Source organism: Phocoena phocoena, chromosome 4 (genome assembly GCF_963924675.1).
Source record: "Phocoena phocoena chromosome 4, mPhoPho1.1, whole genome shotgun sequence".
In the NCBI taxonomy this organism is placed as follows: Eukaryota; Metazoa; Chordata; class Mammalia; order Artiodactyla; family Phocoenidae; genus Phocoena; species Phocoena phocoena.
In genome coordinates this window covers 54,473,106-54,496,583 of record NC_089222.1, presented here as the reverse complement: position 1 = coordinate 54,496,583, position 23,478 = coordinate 54,473,106, and the positions used below count along the sequence as shown (strand labels likewise).

Below are 23,478 nucleotides of genomic sequence, written 5' to 3'. Positions count from 1 at the left end.
TGCTTCTCAAAATGAGTAAAAATGTCAAGATATCAAAAAATACAATAGTGAAGTTAGAATCAGCATTGGAGACATTAAATACCATAACTGGTGCTGGAGAAAATTAAATCAGGGATTTAGAGAGTAAATCTGAGAGTAAAAAATACAGAGGAAGAAAAAATCAAGTCGAATAAGCAGCATGCTCAATTCTGTGTATAGCATGATTCTGCATGTGGGGATTACATTTATTAAAAATAAACAGAGGAAAGAGTCAAATGTGCTAATAGTGGCTATCTCTGAATTATGCAATCAGGAGAGGATTTTGCTCTTATTCTTTACATTTTCTCTATATAAATAGTTTTTACAGCTAGGATGCACTATTTTTATAATCAAAAGGAAAAGTAAACACACACAGGCTCAAATCGACTTATACATATATTTGATGTATCCATTGATGGACTTTGGTCTACAATAACCAATCTTAGATTGGAGGCCTTGTAAAGCTGCTACCTTTAAATTACAAGAATGAAGCTTAATTAACCTAGGCTCTATTTCTCCCTTGCAACCCTGCATACTTTAAAGTTCCATGAAGCTGCTACTTAGAATTAATTCTAACTTGTAAAAGCATGCCATGCTGGATGATTGTTGGTTATACCATTCAAGAAAGATACTATTTTATAAGTCTTTAATAACCCAAGAAGAAATTAAATAGAATAATTTGAAAAATATCATCTCCAAGATCTAACATTTTTGTTATTCTTTTAAATTATCTTGGGGGGGGGGGTTGGTGGGATGAACTGGGACATTGGGATTGACATATATATACTAATATGTATAAAATAGATAAGTAATAAGAACCTGCTGTATAGCACAGGGACCTCTACTTCACTTTGCTATACAGTAGAAATTAACACAACACTGTAAAACAACTATACCCCAATTAAAAAAAAATTATCTTAAGCTCTATTTTAAAGCTCTCCTTTATGAATTTGCTTAGTTTCTCCTAATGAAAATTTAAGAAAACTTCCTTTAATTCAATTTTTCATGAAGACAGAAGAAAAAAACACTACTTTTTCTACAATAGTATCTATTGTGCAGAGCAAGCTAGCATGGTATGGTAGAGGGAACACCAGCTTTGAGGTTAATACATTTATTCCCCAAACTCTGCCAGACACTATTCTATTTATAGGTACTTTGGGATTTAATGAATTATTTTCTGTAACATCTATATGCCAATTTTTAAAGGGCCTCCCTTATTCAATATTAGCTTTTCTACAAAAGTGAACTTTAAAGTGAATGTTAGATTATTATTTTCTCTTTATTTTTTCTAACGTTAACAATTAAATGACTGGAACTTTCAATATTAAATCTGTATTGAGTTGCCAAACAAAATCATGCCATTTTTATTGACTGTTTATGACTGGTACAGAACAGAGTTAGCAGTTCTGCAACTACCCTGTTTTCAGAAATGGCAAAAAGCACACCGTGATTAAATATTTTAAATGCAAAGAATTAATTTTTAGGATCAAGTAGAATAACAACTGCTACTGTCTAATATATATCATGAAATTTATCTCTGCATGAATTAACAAAGGGGAATAGTTATGTGCATTAAGACATGGAGAACGAAAGCCTCATCCACCAGAGGGCAGACAGAAGCAAAAAGAACTACAATCCTGCAGCCTGTGGAATGAAAACCACATTCACAGAAAGACAGACAAAATGAAAAGGCAGAGGACTAAGTGCCACATGAAGGAACAAGATAAAACTCCAGAAAAACAATTAAATGAAGTGGAGATAGCCAAGCGTACAGAAAAAGAAATCAGAATAATGACAGTGAAGATGATCCACGACCTTGGAAATAGAATGGAGGCAAAGATCGAAAACATGCAAATGACCTAGAAGAATTAAAGAACAAACAGAGATGAACAATACAATAACTGAAATGAAAACTACACTAGAAGGAATCAATAGCAGAATAACTGAGGCAGAAAAACGGATAAGTGACCTGGAAGACAGAATGGGGGAATTCACTGCCATGGAGCAGAATAAAGCAAAAAGAATGAAAAGAAATGAAAACAGTCTAAGAGACTCCTAGGACAACATTAAACACACCAACATTCCCATTATAGGGGTCCCAGAAGGAGGAGAGAGAGAGAAAGGACTTAAGAAAATATTTGAAGAGATTACAGTGGAAAACTTCCCTAACATGGGAAAGCAGATAGCCACCACCCAAGTCCAGGGAGCACAAAGAGTCCCAGGTAGGAAAAACCCAAGGAGAAACATGCCCAGACACATAGTAATCAAACTGACAAAAATGAAAAACAAAAGAAAAGTTATTAAAGGCAGCAAGGGAAAAATGACAACATACAAGGGAACTTCCATAAGGTTACCAGCTGATTTCTCAGCAGAAAGTCTACAACCCAGAAGGGAATGGCACAATATATTTAAAGTGAAGAAAGGGAAGGACCTACAACCGAGATTAGTCTCCCAACAAGGATCTCATTCAGATTCAACCAAGGAATCAAAAGCTTTAGAGACAAGCAAAGCTAAGAGATTTCATCACCACCAAACCAGCTGTGCAACAAATGCTAAAGGAACTTCTCTAAGTGGGAAACACAAGAGAAGAAAAGGACCTACAAAAACAAGCCCAAAACAATTAAGAAAATGGTAATAGGAACATACATATTGATAACTACCTTAAATGTGAATGGATTAAATGCTGCAACCAAAAGACACAGGCTTGCTGAATGCATACAAAAACAAGGCCCATATATATGCTGTCTATAAGAGACCCACTTCAGACCTAGGGAAACATACAGAGCAAAAGTGAGGGGATGGAAAAAGAAATTCCATGCAAATGGAAAACAAAAGAAAGCTGGAATAGCAATACTCGTATCAAATAAAATAGACTTTAAAATAAAGAATGTTACAAGAGACAAGGAAGGACACTACATAATCATCAAGGGATCAATCCAAGAAGAAGACATAATATTTATAAATATATATGCACCCAACATAGGAGAACCCCAAGACATAAGACTGCTGCTGACAGCTATAAAAGAGGAAATCAACAGTAACACAGTAATAGTGGGGGACTTTAACACCTCACTTACACCAATGGACAGATCATCCAGACAGAAAATTAATAAGGAAAAACAAGCTTTAAATGACACAACAGACCAGATAGATTTAATTGATATTTACAGGACATCCCAACCAAAAACAGCAGATTACACTTTGTTCTCAAGTGCATACAGAACATTATCCAGGATAGATCACATCTTGGGTCACAAATCAAGCCTTGGTAAATTTAAGAAAATTGAAATCATATCAAGCATCTTTTCCTACCACAACGCTATGAGATTAGAAATGAATTACAGGGAAAAAAAGGTAAAAAACACAAACACATGGAGGATAAACAATATGTTACTAAACAACCAAGAGATCACTGAAGAAATCAAAGAGGAAATTTAAAAATACCTAGAGACAAATGACAATGAAAACACAGTGATCCAAAACCTATGGGATGCAGCAAAAGCAGTTCTAAGAGGCAAGTTTACAGCAATACAACCCTACTTCAAGAAACAAAAAACATCTCAAATGAACACCTCTGTGTTCTGATGTTGCCTTAACATTCTGCTGCTGCAGCAGTTAAACACTGTGTCCACACACACCTTGAACTAACATTTCATATGATGTATTTCTGAGCTATGAAACTTTTTACCTAATAGCCAGGTAGACTGGTAGTCTGGGAGTGTAAAGCCACTCAGCTGAGTTAATTCTCAACACCCTGGCTAGTGATGTTCTGAGAGAAGAATGCTGTGCTTTGTCTGCAAATAAGAGAAAACCTTGAATTAAAAAACAAAACAAAAAAAATTTTTTTTAAATAAACAAACACAAAACCTTACACCTAAAGGAACTAGAGAACAAAGAACAAACAAAACCCAAAGTGGGTAGAGGGAAAGAAATCATAAAGATCAAAGCAGAAATAAATGAAACAGAAACAAAGAAAAAATAGCAAAGATCAATAAAACAAAAAGCTGGTTCTTTGCGAAGATAAACAAAACTGATAAACCTTTAGCCAGACTCATCAAGAAAAAGAGGGAGAGGACTCAAATAAATCAAATTAGAAATGAAAAAGGAGAAGTTGCAATGGACACCACAGAAATACAAAACATCATAAGAGACTGCTACAAGAAACACTATGCCTATAAAATGGACAACCTGGAAGAAATGGACAAATTCTAAGAAACGTATAACATTCCAAGACTGAACCAGGAAGAAACAGAAAATATGAACAGACCAATCACAAGTAATGAACTTGAAACTGTGATTAAAAATCTTCCAACAAACAAAAGTCCAGGACCAGATGGCTTCACAGGTGAGTTCTATCAAACATTTAGAGAAGAGCTAACACTCATCCTTCTCAAACTCTTCCAAAAAGTTGCAGAGGAAGGAACACTCCTAAACTCATTCTACGAGGCCACTATCACCCTGATATCAAAACGAGACAGGGATACTACAAAAAAAGAAAATTGCAGACCAATATCACTGATGCATATAGATGCAAAATTCCTCAACAAGATACTAGCAAACAGAATCCAACAGCACATTAAAAGGATCATACACATGATCAAGTGGGATTTATCCCAGGGATGCATGGATTCTTCAATACACACAAATCAATCAATGCACTACACCATATTAACAAACTGAAGAATAAAAACCGTATGATCATCTCAATAGATGCAGAAAAAGCTTTTGACAAAATTCAACACCCACTTATGATAAAAACTCTCCAGAAAGTGAGCATAGAGGGAACCTACCTCAACAAAATAAAGGCTATATATGACTAACTCACAGCAAACATCATTCTCAGTGGTGAAAAACTGAAAGCACTTCCTATAAGATAAGGAACAAGACAAGGATGTCCACTCTTGCCACCATTATTCACCATAGTTTTGGAATTCCCAGCCACGGCCATCAGAGAAGAAAAAGAAATAAAAGGAATACAAACTGGAAAAGAAGTAAAACTGTTACTGTTGGCTGATGACATGATACTATACATAGAGAATCCTAAAGATGCCACCAGAGGGCTTCCCTGGTGGCTCTGTGGTTGAGAGTCCGCCTGCCGATGCAGGGGACACGGGTTCGTGCCCTGGTCTGGGAAGATCCCACATGTCGCAGAGTGGCTAGGCCCGTGAGCCATGGCCACTGAGCCTGCGTGTCCAGAGCCTGTTCTCCACATTGGGAGAGGCCACAACAGTGAGAGGCCCGTGTACTGAGAAAAAAAAAAAAAATGTCACCAGAAAGCTACTAGAGCTAATCAATGAATTTGGTAAAGTTGCAGCATACAAAATTAAGGCACAGAAATCTCTTGCATTCCTATACACTAACAATGAAAGATCAGAAAGAGAAATTAAAGAAGCAATCCCATTCACCAGTGCAATAAAAGAAAAACAAAACCTAGGAATAAACCTACCTAAGGAGGTAAAAGACCTGTACTCAAAAAACTATAAGACGCTGATGAAAGAAATCAAAGATGACACAAACAGATGGAGCGATATACCATGTTCTTGGATTGGAAGAATCAATATTGTGAAAATGACTATACTACCCAAAGCAATCTACAGATTCAATGCAATCCCTATCAAATTACCAGTGGTATTTTTCTTTACAGAACTAGACCAAAAAATATCTTAAAATTTGTATGGAGACACAAAAGACCCTGAATAACCAAAGCAGTCCTAAGGGGAAAAAACGGAGCTGGAGGAATCAGATTCCCTGATTTCAGACTACTACAAACCTACAGTAATCAAGACAATAAGGTACCAGCACAAAAACAGAAATATAGATCAATGGAACAGGACAGAAAGCCCAGAGGTAAACCCATGCACCTATGGTCAACTAATCTATGGCAAAGGAGGCAAGAATATACAATGGAGAAAAGACAGTCTCTTCAATAAGTGGTGCTGGGAAAACTGGACAGCTACACGTAAAAGAATGAAATTAGAACACTCCCTAACACCATACACAAAAATAAAATCAAAATGGATTAAAGACCTAAATGTAAGGCCAGACAGTATAAAACGCTTAGAGGAAAACAGGAAGAACACTCTTTGATGTAAATCACAGCAGGATCTTTTTTGTCCCACCTCCTAGAGTAATGGAAATAAAAACAAAAATAAACAATGGGACCTAATGAAACTTAAAAGCTTTTGCACAGCAAAGGAAACTCCAAAGAAGACTAAAAGACAACCCTCAGAATGGGAGAAAATATTTGCAAATGAATCAATGGACAAAGGATTAATCTCCAAAATAAATAAACAGCTCAGGCAGCTCAATATTCATAAAAACATACAACCCAATCAAAACGTGGGCAGAAGACCTAAATAGACATTTATCCAAGAAGACATACAGATGGCCAAGAAGCACATGAAAAGCTGCTCCACATCACTAATTATTAGAGAAATGCAAATCAAAACTACAATGAGGTATCACCTCACACCAGTTAGAATGAGCATCATCAGAAAATCTACAAACCACAAATGCTGGAGAGGGTGTGGAGAAAAGGGAACCCTCTTGCACTGTTGGTGGGAATGTAAATTGATACAGCCACTATGGAGAACAGTATGGAGGTTCCTAAAAAAACTAAAAATAGAATTACCGTATGACCCAGCAATCCCAGTACTGGGCATATACCTAGAGAAAACCATAATTCAAAAAGACACATGCACCCCGATGTTCATTGCAGCACTATTTACAATAGCCAGGTCATGGATGCAACCTAAATGCCCATCTACAGATGAACGGATAAAGAAGAAGTGGTACATATATACAATGGAATATTCCTCTGCCATAAAAAGGAGTGAAGCTGGGTCATTTGCAGAGACGTGGATGGACCTAAAGACTGTCATAGAGAGCAAAGTAAGTCAGAAAGAGAAAAAGAAATATTGTATATTAACGCATATATGTGGAATCTAGAAGAATGGTACAGATGAACCAGTTTGCAAGGCAGAAATAGAGACACAGATGTAAAGGACAAACTTATGGACACCATGGAGGGTAGCTCAGAGGCAGAGGGTGGTTGTGGTGGGATGAATTGGAAGATTGGGATTGACACATATACACTAATATGTATAAAACAGATAACTAAGAACCTGCTGTATAAAAAAATAATACAAATCAAACAAAAGACATGGAGAACATTTATGGACTCTTGATTAGATATTAAGCATACAAGAGAGATAGAAAATGAGAGTCTGCACTTGTGTAAAATTATTCAATTTTTGCTTTGATACTTTAAGGTAAGTATAATACTTTTGTGGTAAGAAATTGAGGCAGGTGCCTTGCCCAAAGTTATATACTATAACATGGTAGTGTCCACTGTCAGACTTTTGTAGGCAAGTATTCCAGGCTCTATGGCCTGTATTATTGCCTCTAGAAAGAATAATTATCCAACGTAAAAGTATTTTAAGACAAAGTCTTCTCAATATATACATGATCATGCATTATTAAAAGTTAAAATATGACAATGTACAAAAATATTCTATAGCACAGATGAAAAGATATACTAATGACAGGTATTCATATCTCTCTTCAAATAGAATTTGACAAGTTAAAATACCTTTCAAGTAGCCAAAATCATGTGAGAATCAAATATTAACAGAAGATTTATCACCCTCAGAGAATCCAGTGAAGACATATCCATAGAACCATCTTGTCTCTATAAAATACTGAATGAGACAGACTGCAAATGTTACTTGACATAGGTTGCAGTTCAATGAATCTATGAGAAAGTATTCAGACTGTATTTTGAACAAAGTATTGAGGCTATAGAGCATAGTGGAAAAGGGCACTGGCTCTGGATGCAGACTCCTGCGTTTAAATCCAGGTTCTGTTTCTTACTAGAAGTCTCAAGCAAATTACTTCGCAGCTCCATGCCTCAACTTCCCCATTTGTAAAAGGGGACAATAATAGTACTTTTCATAAGGTTGTTAAAAGGATTAAAAGTAAAATATTTTGTAAGGTAAGTAGCAAGATCTCAGTTTATATTAAAAGAGCAGTATTTCTATATATAAGCAAATACATGATGTTTTAAAAGTAAAACATGGCTGACTCAAAGTTATACATCATCATCAACGACATGTTAATCTAAAGCACTTTGGGTTTAACAATGGCAACTGCCATTTCGCTTAATTCATTTCAGGAAATTTTTTCGAACTTAGTTGCACAAATGAGAAAGGTTTAAATTTATTCAGGGAGGACAAGAATAGTATTAGGCTAACCACTTTGCTACAGCTACAAAACATTGATTTTTCAATCACAGATGGAGAACTTCATATGTGCTGTGGCCTTGTGCTAGACACTGGGGCAGGGGTGTGGGGTGTCAAAGAATAAACAAGACTTTAGGAACTCATCAACAAATACTGAAGACAAGAAGGCAAATACCCATGGTGTTTTTCATGGACACCGTACTTTTAAGTCTTCAGAGAAAATAGCAATATATGAAATGTTCTCTGAGGGATGGTGAAGGTTCTCCTAACCTGCTAAATTACATCCTCATCTGCTTCTGTCAGTGCCTAAAATACCTTAATCCTTTGCATAAAAAGGTGGAGTCCCTTGTCATACAATAAACACTCTCTGGAAGCAGAGCACATTAAACCATTAAACGAATATGTCAAAGTTACTTCATTTAATTGCTTGGTTAGACTGAAAATTCTGGGGAGAGAAAACAGGATGAATATTCCTAATATTGTGGTATCAGATCAACTTTGTCAGCACATTTGTTACCCAATCTGAGCACGCATATCTCTAAACACCACAGCAGATTTATCTGTACTTTCTTAAGACATCTGTACTTTCTTAAGACATGTATAGACATCTGCATTGAAATAAACGTATAATATTTCTTAGAACAGTTCATGTTGAATATCTCAATCAGGCTTTGTTATGCCCACTGTTACTTTTAGTCTAAGGAATCATCTGGACTGCCTCTCCCTCTCTCCCTCTCTCTCTCTCTTTCTCAGACAACTCCTGTCTTCACATTCTCCTCTATGATCAAGTAGGCTACATACCCAACACTTGAAATTATATCTTGCCTATATTCTCAGTTGTTTCTCTGCTTCGCTTGCTTAGTAAGACCCCTGAACCCCAAATTGCAGCAGCGGTCCACCTAATATATCTGAACTTGGCCTACTGAGAGCTGCTGAAAAACTTCTCAGGTTGATATCACCATATTTTGCAGCATGGCTTCTCCAGAAGCAAGGACACTCAAGATGGTTATTAGGGAGGTAGCCCTCTGCGGCTGAAGCTGACTCTGACAGAGCGGACAACTGGAGGCCAAGTGCTGAACACACTCTCTAAAGCTGGGTAGTGGTCCTTCCTTGACAGGGAAGTCTGGGTAAGTATACCTCTGTATCCAGACCACATATTTATGGACTCTAATTTCAACTTTATTCTCCATGACAACCTGAAATCCTTTTATGATCCCACTTTAACTTTGCTTTTAACCCAAGTACAAAGAGCATAGAAATAATTTGAAATGCATAATTTTTTAAAGAAATGTTTTTCACTGTGGAGAAATGAGAGTTGAAGACCCATGCAATCTTCAAACATGAGAACATATATAATTTGGTGAGAAGTATCTACTCTTTGTTTCAAATAAAGATAGGGTTAGTGGTAATGAATCTGAATTATACAAAGAATGAGTTAGGGTAGAAAAATTATCTGAATATGAAAAATGAAATATAAGATGATGCCAAAGGAAGATCTAAGATTCACTATCTATGCAGCATTTGCAAATAATGTAGATGGAAAAGTCTCTATTAGAACAGCAGAGACATAGGAAAGAAATTACCTCTTCTGGGCTTATGATTATATATTCGTATCCTTCTTATCTGATAATGGTTACTTTTGTACTCCTAAGAAAGATCAAGTTGTATTATGTATAAAGAGGGCAAAAAGAACATTTCCACAACACAAATTACAAAGTAGAAAGGAATCCAAACTTCTTTTTCTCACTGAGTCACTTTTTCAGGTATTACACAAATATCCAACACCAATATTTTGTTTTATGATTATCAGAACAAGAATATATTTTAAACAGAAGCAGTAATTACCAAAGAAATGAATAAATCTGAGGGTAAATCTACCTTCTTCCTAAATACGATAGTTTATATCTCCTCAATATTTAATCAAAGTATTTGCTTGGAAAATCTAATTTCCACAAGGAGACTTTTCAGACAAAATATCCCTGACTCTCAGAGAGTAAAATTTGTATAGGTTTTTAATATCTTATTGGGTTAAAAAATTCAGAGAGAAAAATGTTCCAGTTCTTGCAAAAAGCATACGTAAAATACTTAATTTATATGACCTTTGAAAAAGTATTTATAAAAAACAAAGGGAAAGAGAAATAAAACCCCCATTATTTATTTTAGAAAAAAAGCTTAAAAATCTTAGGCCCTGTGAGTTTCCTATGTATGTGTCACAGCTCTAAACCCAGACTTCCAATAGCCATACATATTCATATTCATTTATCTATATTTCCTAGATCCAAAAGCCTCTGAAAACCAAAATCATTTTTTGTTAACTTTGCAGTAAATTCATCTAATGGCAAAACCGCATCTCTACTGACATTAGACTACTTAGAATCTTAAGGTATCTTACACCAAAAGTTACATGTTGGGCAGCAAAAATATTTATGTTTTATTACCTGTGCTTCCCAAAACTCTGTTGGGGTGTTATATACTATATTACCATAATATGTAAATCTGAAAAAAAAGCCCTAAAAAATCTCAAAACATCTGGATTTAAAACATACCTGGCCCCAAAGGTTTTGGACAAGAAATTGTGACTCTATCTCTGGGTGATTGCCTGTGACCCATGTCAGTTTTTCTCAGCATTGACTGAGTCACTGTTGGGTACTTCTCTTAGTCTGTGTATCTCTGTATCCAGTCTTCTAGAACAGGCACCGTGACAATCTGTCTCATCCTCCTTTTGGCTTCTTGAATCCCAGTCTTCTCTCAGACTTCCTTTCCCTTCTGACATTTGTTTCTCACTCTACCCTCTGCCTTGAGACTCCCTTTACTATCTCCAGCCAACTTAATCTCCCAGGCATGGCCTCTTACACCATGAGCAGACTTTTGGAGAAAGAAGAAAAAATATCTTCTAACTGGGCAAAATTTAAAAAGTGGTAAAATACTCTTTTGGAAAGATGATATTTGACATTTTTATTAAGATATTTAAAAACTGAGTCAAGTTTTTATCATGTTAATCCCACTTGTGGGAATCTAAAGAAACAACTGTACACACTACTATATATAAAATAGATAACCAACAAGGACCTACTGTATAGCATAGGGAACTACGCTCAATATCTTGTAATAACCTATAATGGAAAAGAATACAAAAAAGAATAGATATATATGTATAACTGAATCATTTTGCTGTATACCTGAAACTAACACAACATTGTAAATCAACTATATTTCAATAAAATTTTTTTAAAAACAAAAGAGAAACAATTCTAAATATGAAATATATTTTATGCACAAGGTTCTTTATAGAAGTGTTACTTATAAGGTTGGAAAAAATGGAGTTAATTTGCACATACAATAAGAAGGGGTTAAATAAATTACAGCATGTCACTTTATAGTATATTATGCAATCATTATAAATAATAATTACCAAGAATAAGTAAAACCATAATTAGGAAGAATGTGTTATAAAAACCTAATGATATAAAGTTAGGTTAAATAAACTGGGTAAAATAATACATAATATAAATGCAACTTTTTTCCTTGAAGTACACATGCTTGTGCAAAAGAAACACTGATAGGCATATTGTGATGGGACTGATGAAGATATCTTTTATTTTCCATACTTAGGCATTCTCAATTTTTCCATAATGGGAGAATATTACTGTGTAATGAGAAACATTTTCCTTGAATATGAAAGAAAGAGACATGCTTAAGACTACTAAATGCCAATCTTTCATACTGTTGACCATCTTACAAGGTTTAATTTTGGTGAATTCTATAGTTCCCAGAACAAAAACTTAGCTAGTCATTTAGGGAAAGAAATCCATTACATGGACAGTTATCTTTGCCCACCGACGATGTATTTACCTCTTTTCCAAAAATGATATTCGCTTTCCTGGAGTTATTTTTAAATCCAAATCCTTATGTGACGAATCATTTCAAACAAACTTCATCATTTTTATTGACTTATGCAAACAAAAGTTCACTCTGACCTCTTCAGAAAGTAGAAATCTGCTAACTAGTGTTGCCCTACATCAATCAAGCCTTTAATTGGTAGCAAATTTTAAAGTATGAGGTCATTTTTGAAGAACAGCCTCATCACTGTGAAAATCCCATTTAGCACCTCCAGACCAAAAAAAAAGAAAAGAGCTGGATTTAAAAGTTTTCTCTTCAGGCAGTGCTTAAAAAATGTTTATCACGATGTCTTCAATAACAAATGGCTTCAATAAGAAGAACAAACAGAGAAAGTTGTCTCTGCCCCTCTCTCACCAGGCTGCCTGGCTCTAGGTCCCCTAACCAGTCCTTTAATCTACACCTAGGACCACTCACCTGCCACGTGCAGCCTCAGTGCCACCCTAACTCATGTCCTTTTGGGGGGAAGTTTAAAGGACTGGTACAGTTAAGCTTATCCAGCTCATTGTGGGATGCCCAATGACGATTTAAGCTGACACACTCACACACCACATACCTGTAAGATTCTAAACACTGCCTCCGAGCTGCCTGCCTCCCCGCTCAGGTCAACTCAAAGCTCTTGGCCCAACACCCTGACTCTATCCTGCCTCGGCTTTGTGTTTTTTCAGTCTTCCGTTCCTTTTGAAGTAAAATGACCTTACTTTGCCTCCTTCAGCACACAAGAGCTCTGACCCCTCAGACACTCTGGCTCTGTCCACTTCACCTGATCTTCCCTCTCCTCGCCCTAAGGATCTGGTTCACGTTGGTTCCCAACCTACAAGATGTGCTTTCCAGAGCCTTGCTTTTGCTAAGTACTCCCGTTCCTCCTCCCAATACTTGAATGTTGGGTCTACAAATAGTTTTCAGCGTCTGCTAGAATGAGCTTCTCAGAGCTTATTCTTAACATTTTTCTCCAGGATTGAACTTCTGTCTGTTTCCTAAAATTGTACTCTTAGACCAACTGCCATTTTTTTCTGGTAGCTATTATATAAATACCTACTTATTCTCTTGACCCCAAATTTCTTATTAAGACATATACCTTCCCCTGATGTTAACACCCTCTATCCTCCAGGTACTGTTCATAGGACCTTCCAAGGGTTACCTGCCCTGAGAGATATTATCATCTCCACGTTTTGGACTTTATTGTTATGGATCTCCCATTACCAGTTGAATTTGGGCTTTGAGATTTATACCTTTTTTTATTACTAATTTTTTTCACCAGCAATTAGCTAAAATGGTGGCTGTTTATTAAAAGTCATCATATGCCTGTAAAAATCCTACTATAAGGTTTATAGTATTGGTTATTTACTTGTGCTTACTATACAAATCTGTGTTTATGTGTGTAGTGTGCCTATCATTTTTTGAGAGGAGCCTAGGGATATTAGCAAAGGAAATTCAACAATTTTCCCATTACTGTAAAAAGAAATATATGCCCTCATTCATCTTTCTAGCACAATGAATTATCAATTTTCTTGGCAAGTGTGTTAAATGATTTTGAAACAAATCTCTCACAGGTAATGATGATGCTCTATTAGAATTCTTCTCATTAACTGAGAATTAACTCATTCCTCCCAATGGGGAAATCAGCTCTCCAGAACATTTATGGGGATGGTAATGATAGGAGTTTAAACTGTTGAGGATAGTATTTGTTGAACAAAACTGATTATTTGCATTAGTAGTAGGACAAGAGCCATCTATTTGTTAAATGAAGAGCTACAGACAAGATAAGGAAATAATTATATCTCAATTATGTGAAAAGAAAACAAAAAGGGCAAAACTTAATCATCAGTTAATGTAGAATATCAGCATTTTACTCTATGAGGTTATATTTGATGTCATCAGATTTGAACTATAATACGTTCCATCCTATATAACCATTACTTTTGTTAAACTGATTTCTGCTTTATTATGATGAAGACCTTTATAGGTATTTTTTTTTTGTGTGTTAATTACCTTGGAATCAGTCTAGCAGGAAGAAAGCAAAGCAAGCATAGCAGACTAGAACAGAGATAAGGGTCAGTGACAAAAAGCATATTTAAAGACTGAATGAGTTCAGTTTTTGCCCCTTTTGAAGGTCATTCTGACTGGAATTTCTTAGGGTAGGCCACCTTTAGGACTTGGCACTTAGTTGAACTGCCTTTTCTGTACACGTGATGTTGAACTTAAATTTAACCAGTATTCAAAAAAGCCACGAATATGGCAACAGACTAAGACCAAGAAGATAGACAGATATTCAGGTCTCACTTAGGGTGGAGGTGGCAAGATGGTTAAGAACAGTGATATATATTCAATACTATCAAATTTAAGTTCTTCCATGCTCAGTATTTCAGTATGTACTTACCTCCCGTATTTAACACTCCACCCACCAAGTCTGCAAGACACCTGTATTAATTCCTGAAATGGATGCTACACTTGTATTCCACTATATTTTTTACTCAGCACATCTTCTAATGCTATAAATTGGGGAAAAGAATATTTAGGTGTCAGAGTTGTTTGAGGATTAAAAATAATGTACTCAAAATACCAGATACATGGGATCAACACATGACAACTCTTGCACATTTTTGAGCTACAAAAGAGGCATGAAAGAGAACAAAAAAGAAGCTGGGAAGTTGAGGGCACTCACAGTGAATTAAACGTATGTCTTATGTGGACGAGTATCATCGCTTCCAGGAGACACAACAGAAACATGAGTGCACAAATAAACTTTGCAGCTGGAAAAGAAAAGTGGCAAGTACAGGCTACAAGTAACCCTGAAGCTATTTGTTCAAGATAATTCTCCAAGGAATCCCAGTTTCTTTATTGGTATGTCAAATAACGTGAGCATATATTACAAGATATGAGAGGAAAAGAAACTAAATCAAAACAGAAGTAAACTGTGATTGTAGACAAACCACGCACACACACACACAAGACATACTCACTGCCAACATGTGTGTGTGTGCACATTCAAACTTCACTGCATAGAACTCTACAGAATCACCCAGAAAACCACTAGCCAGATGACAGATAGGTCATTATCTGAGGAATTAACAACTTGCATTATATGCCTAAAGATGATGTCAACTAGTTGTTTGATCATGAGCAAATTATTTAATCTGTCTGACTTTGGTTCTATCATCTAAAAATAAAGCACTAGATTTGATGACATTTAATGGCTCTTCTAGTTCTAACATTCTATGTATCTGTAGAAATTAATAAGAAACCAAAGGGCAAAGAACACACTGGAGCTTTATAGCTAGGGGGTCTACTGAAAATAAAAAGACGCTCTCAGAATGACATCAATGGCATTTCATAAAACTAATTGTACAAGTGAAAGACTCCTCACCAGTATCAAAAAAAGAAATGAACAGGTCAGAGTAATAAGCAAGTAAAAGAATGTCAGTCCTCTCACACTTCTTTCTGTAAAATTCATTCATATCTAAATCTTGATATTGAACTGCATTTCTCCTTGTAGTCCCCTATACCTGTTAAATTTCCAAATGAACAATATAATAGGACATTTTCCCAATCTTTTGTGTAATGATGAGAATACAGAATAAAATCTAACAGATAAAATCTCAGCAGGCTTTAGAACTGCCTACTAGCAACACAAAAGGTGGGGGTGGGAGGATAAATTGGGGAAATGATACTAACTAAATGATCCTATGATTCTTTAAAGTAGCCAGTCTTTTACTATTGACCATTATTTTATTCATTCTAAAGGTTGAAAAATTAGACAGCTGTACCCTTAATATATCTAAGAATTTGGAAACATTTAAGTTAACCCTATATTTTTCCTTCTAAAAGATGACTGTAATTAATTTTACTAGCAAGCACTTCCTTTCCAATTGAAAAATCTTGAATATAATATAGTTCATATATTAATTTTATAAATTATTTTCCAAAATATACCCGTGTTGATGTTTTGTTCTCTAATAAAAATGTAAGGTTATCATTCAGTAGAGTAATCCTGACAACCTTCTGTCACCTAGCAGAGGGATGATTATAGTCATAGATACATGCGCCCACACAAAATCTATTTCTATTCATGTATTTTATGATTATAAATATAAACTTACTGCATATAAAAAGAAAAACACATAAAAGTATAAAAAATTAAATTGATGACCCATAATTATACAACTTTTATTATTAATGTTTTCTTTTTATTTCCATCTTTTTATATTGCATACCTTTCATAATATTTATTTTATAGTGTAAACATAGTATAAAAAGTTTTACATGATAACTCAAATTACTAAACTTAAGTGAGTGTAATCGGCATAAATGTAACAATGTAAACAGTATTTAATATTATTTCCAGATAAGAGTCACTAAAAAGTCCAATTAAGAATACAGTCCAGGGACTTCTCTGGTGGTCCAGTGGTTAAGAACCTGCCTTCCAATGCAGGGGATGCAGGTTCAATCCCTGGTCTGGGAACTAAGATCTCACATGCCGCGGGGCAACTAAGCCCGCATGCCCCTGCGTGCCACAACTAGATAGCCCACATGCCGCAACTACTGAGCCTCTGTGCTCTGGAGCCTGTGCACTACAACTAGAGAGAAGCCCTTGCACCACAACACAGAGCCTGTGAGCCACAACGAAAGATCTCGCATGCCTCAGTGAAGATCCGACGTGCCGCAGCTAAGACCCCATGCAGCCAAATACATTAATAAATATTTTTTTAAAAAAGAATACAGTCCACCTAAAAGAAATGCAAAAAAGATTCCTTCCTCTTCACATTCAATTAATACTGTGGTCAACAACATAATAGAAACAGGCCTATCTTTGGCACATCTGCAGGAGTTCTCCTATGGACCAAGCAAACATAGCTGATAATGTCCAAAGGTGTTCCATGTTAGTCCTGAAAGTAAATCTTTCTATTATTCATGAATTTACTATGTAAACTTCAGGAATATTTGGAAATTACCGATTTATACTTTACAGGAAAAGGATATCTCACTCATTTGAGATACCACTTAGATTGCCTGGGATGCAATCTATGATCACAACCAAAGTGCTTTTTTGTTTGGGTGGAGGGTGATGAAGTGGAAGAAAATTTATTTATCATATTTACCTTTCCTGGATGATATACCATGATGCCCAGAAATGTGTTCATATGTGAACATATCTATGAATACAATGTGGGTAAGACAGTGTCCCCTAGCAGTGGCCAACAGACCAACATTTCTGGAGATTTACTTCAAGAAAGGCCAAGCTCCAAGCCATGGCCCTAGGTTTCCTCAGGCTTCTTTCAGCAGTCTCAATTAAGTATACTCTTTGTTCTTTCCTAAGACACATGTTAAGTGAAAACTTTTCTTCCTTAGATGTTCACAGCATTGAGCCATGATATTGCAACAAGACCAACAACTCACATTCAATTTTCAAGATGCTCAGTAAGAAAAAAAAAAAAAATGTGTTCCTGGGACTTCCCTGGTGGCACAGTGGTTAAGAATCCGCCTGCCAATGCAGGGGACTTGGGTTCAATCCCTGGTCCGGGATGATCCCACATGCTATGGAGCAACTAGGCCCATGTGCCACAACTACTGAGCCTGTGCTCTAGAGCCCACGAGCCACAACTACTGAGCCTGCGTGCCACAACTACTGAAGCCCGTGCACCTAGAGCCTGTGCTCCGCAACGAAGAGAAGCCACTGCAATGAGAAGGCCACGCACCGCAATGAAGAGTATCCCCCGCTTGCCGCAGCTAGAGAAAGCCTGTGTGCAGTAACGAAGACCCAATGCAGCCAAATAAAAAAAAAAAAAAAAAAAGTGTTCCTTAAACAAGTTGAATGTCCTTGGGCAAATTATTTAATCTCTTTGAGTTTTGATAAGTCTAGAATATCTATGAGATTTCAGTTGCAAACATTTATGTTTTTATCTGTAAAATTTAGGAGACTTCATAAGTTTATGCATTAAATACGATTTCCTTGATGAAGTGCTCTGCTTAACAGCTGAGGGAAATATAGTTTTCATTTAATTGCAATAAAGCTCCTCATTATGATATATAATTATTTACTTTTTCTCAGAAAATAAGCTAAAATTCTTCATTTGAAATGAAAATATTTTCCTTTCTCATGTCTTTGAATTAAGACTGAATTTTAAAAATGGAATTATCCAGTTACTTTTGAAATGCCAGTTTGATAGGCTGATAAACTTAATAAGACAGTTCTAAATCAGTGAAACTGCCAATACTGTGTGCAGTGAGTCAGACAGCTCAGCCGATCCAAGAACCAATAAAAGGAATTACGTCTGCTTTAAAATGTACTTTTCTTCCTTTACCGCTATCAAATTAAGCCTATATCCTGCACAATCAGAATTTATTAGAGCATATCATTTTTTCCCTAAATCAATCACCTTTTTTTTTTTAATCTATCCTATCTCCAATTCCTCTTTTCTAGTCTCTCTTTAATCTACTCTGATCAGGCTTTTGTCACCCCTAATGCCCAGAAATTATGCTTCTTGCCATCACCAATAACTCTCATACCCGATACACACACACCCCACATTGCTAAATCCAATGCTCAGTCACAGACCTCATTCCCTTATGCATAGCAAAGACATTTTGACAGAGTTGGACATTTCACCCTTCTTGACTATCTTGGTTTTCCTCCTACGTCACTAGCATTTCCCTCTGAGTCTCTTTGGTGGGGGTGGGGTGTGCCTCAGCCAATGCTGCTGGATGGAATGCCTCAAGATTCAGTCCACACACATCATCTCTCTCAACCTACACTCACGCCTTTAGTGTCCTCAGCGAGTCTCATGATTTTAAATACCACTAACATGTGAACAGCTCTAAAAATTTTACCTCTAAACTAGACCCTGCTAAATTATACATTCACCATATGTTCTCAGATGTCTAGTAGGCATCTCAAACTCGCCAGGCTCCAGATCCAAGCTTCTGCTCTTCTACAACGTCTGTGCCTCCTTTCGGTGTCCTCAATTCAGTTAAGAAATTTTCCATTCTTCTAGCCAATTAGGCTAACAAATGTAGTTATTCTCTATTCCTTCTTTTCTCTCACATCCCACATCTAATCCATCAGGGAATTCTGTTGATTTGACTTTCAAAATATACACAGAATCCTGCCTCTTCAAACCACTAGCACTTATGCTATACTAACTAGGACAAGCCACTACCACCCTCCACCTGGATTAGAGCAGTAGCCTCCATCCCCTACTTTGCACTATTTTTAACAAAGTAGTAGAGTGGTCCTGTCAAAACATAGTTTGGATTATGTCACTCCTTTACTCAATACCCTCCAATGGTTTCTCCAACTTTCTCAGAGGAAAAAATCAAATTCAACTTACAATGGCCCACAATGCTCTAACCTGTAATGTTGAGTATGGTAACCACCAGCCACATGTGGGTAAAGTGAAACTGAAAATATTTAAAATTCAGTTCTTTGGTCACAATAGTATATTTCAATGTGCAAGAGCCACATGTGTCTAGTGGCTAGCCCACCGAACAGCACACACAGAACATTTCCCTCACCCCAGAGAGCTATATTGGATGGCACTGCCCTATACAATCTACTCCTTCCCATTATCTCATTCACCCACTAAACCCACTTCTGCAAGCTGAAGATTGATCTCCACACTGACTGATTTCTAAACACAGTTTTACTGCTCCTCCCTTTACTTCAATATATTGCCTGTTATACTTTATGCCTGTTGAAATTGTTTCCACCTTTAAGTTCTGTATCAGACAACACATTTCATAAAGTTTATCCTGGACACAACCCTCTCCTTAATCAGTTATAATCTCATCATACTTAGAACATCCATATTGTCCTGTTTGGATTGTGTCATATGACACACATTCTTATTCTACTATGTAGGATAATCATTTAAACACCTGTCTTAACATTCTGCTAATATGTGGCCCACCCTCTTGGTTAACGAACATCTCACCCTTTTCCCCCTATTTTCTTTCTTGCTCCGTTCCCTAAAAAGGCTGGAAAAGCCTCTCTTGCAGCTAGGGAAAGCCATGTGCCAGAAATCTGGCCAGTGTGAAGACTTGCTGAGGGACTCTGGGAAAACGTTCCTATCCCTGATCAAAGTGATTGGTGTGGTTATTCTGCCTTTCCTCCTTTTTCCTTAATATATGCCTAGATATGCAGTGGCTTTCCCGTGACCACAAGGGAAAAGCTTGAGGGTGAAGAAAGCCAAGGTGTTGAGGTTGGCAAACAGAATGTTACAATGTGCTTGGGCCCCTGATGTCACCACTGAGTAGCTGCACCAACACCAGCCACCACCTAGTTCCAAGTATCTTTTTTGGTTTGCTTGAGCCACTGTTAACTGAATTTTCTGTTTCTTGAAGCTAAAAACAGAATATATAGACTGTAAGATTTAACTATGCCCTAATCATTTCTGTACGTTTATTGAATGTGGCAGAGACCCCTGCACAGAGAAGGAAGTCCAATACGTATTTTAACTGAGTGGAATCAAGTTGGACTGTCCACTCAAACACACAGACATCAACACACTAAAGCAAGAGATGGGCAAGAACAATACAGACACCTACAATCTGATTTAGAGAGTACCTTAGGAGGTTAGTCTCAGGTTCTTACTTTCCTTCAGAGGAAGAAACTGTCTTTTTATGACAAAAAAGATCACACTGTTAGACAAAAAGCAAGCAAGCAAACAAAAAATGTACACTACACAGCCCTTACTCTTAAGAAACACAATCTGGTAGAAGAAAACAAAACCAATAACGAAGAATGTTGAAGTGCTCAATACTACTATACTGTCAGAGCACAGAATTCAATATGTTCAGTGCCATTTGACAGAAAACTGGTAAGGGCTGGAAAGTATTCAGAGGAGGAAATGCTTGAGCGGACCCTTGAAAGATACAAGGGCGTTTGAAGCAGAGGCAGCAGCTTGAGCCAAGGACACAAGGACAGTAACAAGGAGGGGGCGTCTGGACAATGGCAGGTAGCCCAGCTGAAAGCCACGGTAGGGAGAGAAAGTCAGAAATAGAAAAAGGAGCCAGGTCATGCTCTGAAGCTGTGCTCAGGAATTTGGGCATTTTTCTATCAGCAACAAGGAACAACGGTATTATCAAGATCATTGTCAAGAACCATCATTAATTGGGCAGATCACCCAAACACTAGTGTCGAGAGGCACTGTGTCAAGCACTGAGCACCTAAAAAGGTTTCATGACAGAAATCATGACTTGGCACCATTGCCCTAATATCTATTAGTACCACCATCCATAAGCTTGAACACAAGTCCTGAACTGCATTAGTCACTGGCACAGTTCAAAAGTCTGAGCATCTTATAATCAACAAGTATTTCCATATTCTGTATTCTTCTCTTAGTTTAAGGGTTTTTCCAAATGATTTTTGTCTTCCCTATTTTAAACACTGAAAAAATAATTTTAAGAGATGCCCATATACATTTTTCTCTACCTGGATGTTACAAAAAGTGTGCGTGGTATGTGGGGGGCAATATCATGGGGAGGAGATAATAAAGAGAAAGCTGCTCTGTGCCAAACCCAGACCCCAGAGGGAAGCAAGCCAAATTGAACAGGAGACTCCCAATTTATAACCTAAGTTATTACTAGATTACAATTTCTAACTGTTCTCAGGTAGTGTTGCTCAAAGATTTTTTTTTTTTTTTTTTTTTGGTCTAATGAGATGCCAGCTAGCATTCTTCTTGAAGCCCTCTAGCCAGCCTTTACTGGGATATAATATTTGATGGTCTCACCATACCTATTCAAAAGCATTTAGAAGAATATATTTAATACTTTGATGTCTTACCACACCTTTCAGGAGCATGTAATAGAAAATAAGACCTAAGTAAAAAAAGCAATGGTTGGTTCACAGCCAAGTGAAATCTAGGAATCTCATCCATACAATCAAATTTTTCCACTGCATAAATCAACCCGTCACATATCTTTGTCACTTTTTTTTTTTTTTTTTTTTTTTGCGGTACGCGGGCCTCTCACTGTTGTGGCCTCTCCCGTTGCGAAGCACAGGCTCCGGACGCGCAGGCTCAGCGGCCATGGCTCACGGGCCCAGCTGCTCCGCGGCATGTGGGATCCTCCCGGACCAGGGCACGAACCCGTGTCCCCTGCATCAGCAGGCGGACTCTCAACCACTGCGCCACCAGGGAAGCCCTGTCGCTTTTGATTGCAGTGGCCAAGTGGCAATTAACTAGGGTGCAGAATGGGCACACCTTTCTGTCCTGAGGCGATCATGAACACAAGTTTCCATCAGTATAGACAGTCATATTACCAAAAAATCCTTTGTAAAAGTGGATTCACAAGGTATGTTTGTTCCACCTCTTCACTGCCTAACTCCTCTAACTCTACAAAGCTGAGTTTAATCAACTACCAATTCAGGACAACATAATTCTTTTTTATTCTTATTTCCTTTCAACTACTGCAACATGTCTCCACTGTGATAGTAAGGAAAGAATTGGAAAGAAACACAGGGATCACAGACAACAAAATGAAATGAGTGAAAGGTAGCAGGGGCTTGTCCTAAGAGTCTCTCCTAAATACTGGCCTCTGTTCTGAAAAAGAGTAAGGAGAAGCGTATATTCCAGTTAAGTTGAAGAGGCCAACAAAACTGAGGCCAGAGGGAAAGCTCAGAAAAGCCTGCCTTGAGTCCTGCCTCAAAGTTCTGTGGTACAAGGCCTAACATAGGGAAGGGTGCCCAAGTTGCTAAATAAAAGAGTAAAAGCCTTTCAGCCCCAAACCATAAACAAAATTGTGATGTTAATGGAAACGTAGGTTTGAACTTTATTTGAATGTTGGAACCACGTGGACCCTGCCCACAGGACAACAACTATTTCCATCTGGTCCCATAGAATAGGGTGCCCCTCAGCTTTCTGAATCAGGAGGGACATTCTGTACGTACAGCTGTAACCACTGGAGTCCACTAATCAAAGTGTGCTTCCTTTCCTGTCCGCAAGAGGTCACCAAGATAAGTTCCTGTTTTTCTCCCTATCCATCAGCTTGCCCCAAGCTCTGGTTATGAAGCTTCCTACCCCTTACTTTGTAGGCCAAGAGGTAACCAAGGACAGCAGTGAAATAAGCATGAACATATCATCAGGAAGTTGCCTACATGTCCATTTCTTTGTTCAAATGCAAGGTTAAAGAACCTCAGACAAGTTAGTATATAGAAGCAGAGTGATGACCAGGCCTCACTAACACACCTGCATATTTGTATGAGCATTTAACTAGATCCTCAAGATGGGTCTTAGGCAAATCTCTCTTCCTCGCGCTATGTGAACAGGTTCAACCTTATTACTAGTCTTAAGTCAGGATCAGAGAAAATATTAACCTAAACCAGAAA

General features: G+C 37.2%; 1 protein-coding gene across 1 annotated transcript in view; it reads right to left on the bottom strand.

Annotated features, from left to right (window-relative positions):
• The window catches only part of NAALADL2 (N-acetylated alpha-linked acidic dipeptidase like 2), an 862,695-nt gene that overhangs the window by 777,182 nt on the left and 62,035 nt on the right, over positions 1–23,478 (bottom strand). The window lies entirely within an intron of this gene.